This window comes from Nomia melanderi, chromosome 1, assembly GCF_051020985.1.
Source record: "Nomia melanderi isolate GNS246 chromosome 1, iyNomMela1, whole genome shotgun sequence".
Classification (NCBI taxonomy): Eukaryota; Metazoa; Arthropoda; class Insecta; order Hymenoptera; family Halictidae; genus Nomia; species Nomia melanderi.
The window spans coordinates 36,958,236-36,964,575 of NC_134999.1; the positions used below are offsets into that span (position 1 = coordinate 36,958,236).

At 46.7% G+C, this 6,340-nt stretch overlaps 1 non-coding gene across 1 annotated transcript; it reads right to left on the bottom strand.

The window, feature by feature from the left end:
* Positions 1–291: 291 nt before the first annotated feature.
* LOC116434588 (U5 spliceosomal RNA) lies at positions 292–413 on the bottom strand. Its single transcript, XR_004236591.2, has one exon. It is a non-coding gene; the product is annotated as a U5 spliceosomal RNA (small nuclear RNA).
* Positions 414–6,340: the final 5,927 nt, after the last annotated feature.

The following is a 6,340-nucleotide window of genomic DNA, read 5'->3' on the forward strand; positions in this document are numbered from 1 at the left end:
AAGTAGAACAAGTTCGTGTTGGGTCAGCCAAGTAGAAACGGAGGAATTTACAGATTAATGGATTAAGTCGGTTCGTGGTCAGACTAGTGGAATGAGTAAATGTTTGGTCAGAGAGAATAAATTAAAGGCTAACTTTGCATGCTAAATATTTAAATTAAATATCATTCTTCACTAATTATTATACGTTAAAACAGACGTGAATTTTTTCTTTTCAATAAATTATTGACAAAATGTGTATATCGATCATTGAGAAATCAATTGTAAGAGATGTTAATATATTCTTTTTTTAAATAACCCATCTTAAAAAGTTTACTATAAAAAATTATTTCATAGACTCATTAGTTGTTCCCTCCACGGAAATCTGTAGTAAAAGGCGAAAGATTTATACGTGATTTTAAGGGAATCCAGAGTACATACAACTATCTGTCACAACAGTGATCACTCAACGTCTCTCCGCAGACGCAAAGGAAAAGAACGAACACCGCGAGTAGTCAACTTTTCGGTGACTTATCAGCACCACTTGACCGTCCTATCGAGTTAATGGCAGGCGCGCCGCGAGTTCGCTAACAACACCGCTCGCGGCGCTCCGCGTGAATCATTAGGAAATTCGTCCTTCTCAAACTTGGCCCATTGAAATTTCGATTAATCCGCGACGCCTCAATTTCGCGGCGCTGAAACCCTCGCAGGCCTTATTCAGCCCGACAAAAGTTCTCTCGCGCGGGGAATTAGGTGCATTCCGAGCGATGCCTGTCATCGTATCTGTCAAACGCAGCCAGCGGATCAGCCGATACCCGGTCAGCTATAAACGCGCGCCTCTCCGGCCCGTGACAAGACATTGATCTGCATCGGTTATTAACGAACCAAGAAACCAGCAATCGTTCAAACGACGCGCGACAAAGCAACATCGATGTTCCCGAAACGAAGCGGTTAAGTGTTTCCTTTGTCGCGAGAGCAAGTCATCGTGCCTGTCAAGCTTCCCAGACACGCGTGCGCTGGCTAACGAACAGCAACGTCAAGCATTGACTTTTTGAAAGACTCCTCAACGCCACGTGACCGTGGCAGGTAGTCAATGTTGGTCGTGCTGCGGGCAACTTCATTACCAATAGTTCGCCAGCATGCACGAGGACGTAGATTGTAGCCGCGGCCCGGGAAAAACCTGTAATTCGCAGCGGCCAGGTAGCCAGGCAAGCCGGGTATTATTTTTCATGGCTAGTTCTTTGTGAGAACCGCGCTCCGCCCTCCTACGTCCAATCTTTCCACCCAGCTACCACCCTGCAAGCCCGGCCAGCGACTCTTTGCTCGCGGAGCCGGTTGACCGCGTGCACGCTTGGCATTTGTCATCCGAGATTCCTTTGTTCCGGCGCGAAACAAACTGGAACAGCCCCATCCCCGGCCTCCGCTCGCCCCGCGCGCCAATTTACCCCGTGCACCTTATTCCATCTCCGGCGACTACCTATCATTTGGCGTGTGCTTGCCCTGCTTTGCGATTTGATGATCTTATGAAACCAGGGTCGTTAGGAGCGGGAAGGGTCCGTTGAACACGCGAGTGCATAAACGGACGGCGAATTGCTTTGAAAGGACACGTTGCGACGAAATAGACGAGTGGAATAAATTCGTGATACACCGGACTATGAACTAACAGTTACTACTCGGGAAGTAGATTGTCATGACAGGCAGACTGCGATGAAGCTAACAAGTAAGCCAACCACACGTTTGCTCAGTCCACTCTGCAGCAATTATATCTGGGAGAAGAAAAGCGGAATTGCATTACAGGAAAAAGACCCGAAGAGACGTGAAGCGAGTAAACGCTTCCTCCGACTACCGTGCTACAATCCTATCTTCAGCGAATAAAAGGGAATTACATTAAAGCAAGCAGAGGCTGCAAGAGAGATCCTAAGTAGAATAAGTTCGTGTTACGTCTGACACTAAACTCCTCGCGTTCGCCTTAAAAGCTACGATAAAGTTCTTTTAAAAGCGACCCGGCAGTCAACGCTATCAGAGCCAGACCGCGATCTACGACGCCGGTCGTCCACGGTCCAAGGAGCCGATCCGCAGTTTCGACAGCTCACGGCCCATTACATCAATCAGCGGTGTAAACACGCGTGTACGTGCCGGCGTGTCGATAATTTCGCCGCGTTTGCGCCCTGCCAAACCGTGGGCGTCTAAAACAGAGCCGCGTCCCCGTCCCTCCAGGGCGCGGACGAGTCGATCAAACGTCGGCCAGCGGTCGACTGAGACCTCTACCCACTCCCAGCCGCGAAGAGATACGATCTTCGTCACGTAGCAGACGGTCCACGATACGATCGCAGGGAACGGAGCCTCGACCTCGGGAACGACAACGTTCCCGGCCTCCACTTGACCTAACTCAAGCGATCATCGAAGTTAGCTCAGGGCAACGATATCCTTCAGACGTCGTGCGTTCACCTGAGACGTGACTGCTACTCGCGGAACCGTTCCACCGATCGATACGCGATCTCGACCTTAATAGTCTCTACTGATTGGTGGTCAGCACTGAGAACTCTGGCTAAACTGGTCGCTCTGTGATTGCATCTACCAGCCGCATTATCTAGCTAGCCGGATGAAGCTAATTGGAACCGAAGCTGGCTTCTTTCCGGATGATTATTGGCGGATGATGGTTGTATAGGCGTTGATGGGGGGAGAGTTGAGCTAATGGTATTCTGGCTTCTGTGTTTTTACTCTGCTCCATCTTCTCATTTTCTAGTTTCAACTTTTCCAGTTTCCACTTCTCCGTCTCCTCGTTTTCCCATTTTCCATTTTCTAGTTTCCACCTTTCCATTTCCTCGGTTTCCCATTTTTGATCTTCACATTTTCCACTTTTCCATTTCCTCGTTTTCCAATTTTTCCATCTTCTCATTTCCCAGTTTCAACTTCCGGATGATTATCAGCGAATGACGTTTGTATAGGCAGTGATGATGGGGACTGCGAGAGTGGAGCTAATGGTTTTCTAGCTTCTGACTTTTACTTTGCTCCATCTTCTCATTTTCTAGTTTCATCTTTTCCAGTTTCCACTTTTCCGTCTCCTCGTTTTCCCACTTTTCACCTTCACATTTTTCATTTTCTATTTTCCACTTTTCTAGCAGACGACATTTGTACAGGCGTTGATGATGAGGAGAGAGTAGAGCTGACGGTTTCCTAGCTTCTGTCTTTTTACTCTGCTCCATCTCCTCATTTCCAGTTTCAACTTTTCCAGTTTCCACTTTTCCGTCTCCTCGTATTCCCACTTTCCATCTTCACATTCTCCATTTTCTATTTTCCACTTTTCATCTTCCCAGTTCTCCACCACTCCGTTTTCCATTTTCCAGACAAACACAATTCAGCGATGACTTCTTTAGGCGCGAACCTAATATAACGGTGTGTCCGAAGGTGACGTCACAGACGGAAAGTTCAATGAGCGTCCCGTCAAAGACGCGAACTCGTCGAGCTGGTTTCTAGCCGGGTCCACGGACGAATTCCGAAATAACTGATTAAATATTCTACTTTTCTCATTAAGGGAAGTTTGATTATGGTACGGGTGGGGGGGGGGGATGTCGTGGGCTTCTAGGAACTTGCTTCATCACGCGGCCCCCTCGCAACCCGACATAATAATTCCCGGCGAAATGAAGAGGAAATCCGCGGGAACTGCAAGGGCCCGGTGAGTAACGGCCGTTTGCCGTTGCTGTCTTAATTTCTTCCACCATCTTCGTTCCGCGCGGCGTCCAGCGACTGCGAGTTTTCGCGCTGACTCCCATCTTCATCTTGTCTTTCATCTTGTATGAAGTTAATTACATTTTTATGAGATCCCATCCTTCTTCTTTAACGGCTCCCCGTAACGGCCGCGGCGTTTCAGCGCGGATCTCGCTTAACGGAACGTTCCTCCTCGCGAGCGATCCTCCATTTCAACTCCTCTCGAGATATTTTACATGCTCGTTGTATTATTACTCGATTCATTTGAGCCATTCAGTGTCCGTTTCTCGTCGAGCTCCTCCGCTTTCGCTTTATAACCGTTCGTTCTATACATCGATCTTCTACTCGACAGGGTATTTAATTATTTATTCATCGTTGAATATGCAACAGCTTTCGTATTTCTGTTGTGTCCACCGACTTCGACCTGGTTTTATTGCCGGATTGATACTGTAATGTTGAAGTCGGCCGATAGAATGGGTGAAGTGAATACGGATAATCAGAGATTTGAGGGTTTACTGACTGATGACGAGGCTTTCATTGATGATACATTATGGGATAGAGTGGCCTTTGTGCGGCCTTTGTAGCCAGCTTCGTCGGGAGTCAATTGACACGCCGATAACAGGAACAATAACGAGTTTATCGCGCGCAAGGATTACTGGGAGAAATTAATTACTGGTATTGTAATAAAATAATCAAATGGTGTGTACTTAATGAGCTTCCGGTGACTTGCTATGATTATACTCTCGTTCATGCTTTACCGATCAAAGACTTATTCACTGATCAAACCACTCTTAATCGACGTATTCCAAAAATACACTCAACACAAACTATATAATCCACCGATCCATTAACTCATTTATTAATCCACTCACACAATCAAACCTCCTTATAAAGAGTAATTCAGATAATTCGGTTTCAAAGTAAGTAGTACTTTCCATTAAGCCTGTTCCAACATCTTTACACGAGGATCGCCGTTGTCTCCAAACCGACACGAGTAGCAGAAGAATTTAATTAAGAAATTCCATTTACATTCCAAGTCGAATCGTCATTAAACCAGAATGATTTAATTGTCCCCGTTGAGGAGCGTTTATAGCTCGAATTCGAGGCGCCAGGCCAAAAGAGTGCGCCGGTTAAAAAGAAGCAGTCGTGTTACGATTTCCATTTCCATCCTCGCAAAGTGATTTCCCGAATCACGTTTAAAGCGAAATCGACGAGCTACGCGGCGCGTCCCTCTTCGTCGTGTTTCTTTTTTCCTCTTTTTTTTCTATTTAATTTCAACCGGCGCGCGGTCGAGAGCTCGGAAATATGCTTCGCGTATTTAACAAAGCGGCCAGACGCCGCGCACAAGAGAGCTTTAGATTACTTCTGCGGACTATTACGCGGTAACGTTATTATCAGGAAATAACGTAAACGTTTCGGAGCGTTATTTAACGCGGCCGCGGATCGATCGATCCCGCAGGACGGCTTTGTGCGTTTTTATCGAGCGACGCGCGGGCTGGTTTCATGATAAATTAACATCCTGCACGGTGAACGATGAAACCGCTTTCGAGCCGAGGCTTCCACGGCGCGCGCGCGCCTCGTTCGCTTTTTCCGCGAAATAATCTGGCCCCGAAGATCCAATAAACGCGTTCGAATAAACTTTTCACCGGCCGGTCTGTAAAGGAGATCGTTCATTAAGATCCGAGGCACTGAATCCGCCATAGAAAAATGGATAAGAGTATTCAAACTATTCCGATTGAAACTTCGGCGACGCGTTCCGTTCGCTCTCCTCGAAGTATAACCTCGATGGATCGATACGCTTCGCGATCTGTTTCAATAAACTTTCCATTGTCCGACGTATAAAGAATATCGATGAGTTCATTTAACTCTCACGCTTTTACGGATCTCCTCGTACACGGGAGAGGAATCGATCTCGAATAAAAAACCACGCGATTAACCCGGCACAATTAACAAAGCAACGATTCTTTAGCCACGAATGACATTCGTCAATGCCACGAGGGGCGTGTTTTCACGGTCAATAATTTTTATTGCCTCACGGCTCGGGTGAATCGAATGAAGTTGCCGGCTCATTGCTTCGATCGATGACACCCCTTTATAGCCGGGACCAGGCTTTGTCGCGAACTTTCCCAAGCAAATCGATCCCGGGGACTTCAACTCTTTCGAACTTGGCATCGCGGCGTGTCCCGAACACCCTCGCTTCTTCGAACGTTCACGAAATCCTCGATATATAAAATCTTCACGTGAACTCGCGATACCAGCTGCGTCGAGTTATACAATTATCAATGTTCTCGAGAGAACGAGGATCATTACGTGGTCGTGGCGAAGAATAATTTCATCCCCTGGTGAAATAATCCGATCATCGTCCGACTCATTAACAAACACTTTATCTTCCTGTTTTGGTTTTCATTTGATCACTGACGGACGAACGGACCGATAAAAATAGCCTTGAATTACTTTAAAAAATTATTCGAACGTTCACGAAATCCTCGATCTATAAAATCTTCACGTGAACTCGCGATACCAGCTGCGTCGAGTCATCCAATTATCAATGTTCTCGAGAGAACGAGGATCGTTACGTGGTCGTGGCGAAGAATAATGTCATCCCCTAGTGAAATAATCCGATCATCGTCCGACTCATTAGCAAACATTTTATCTT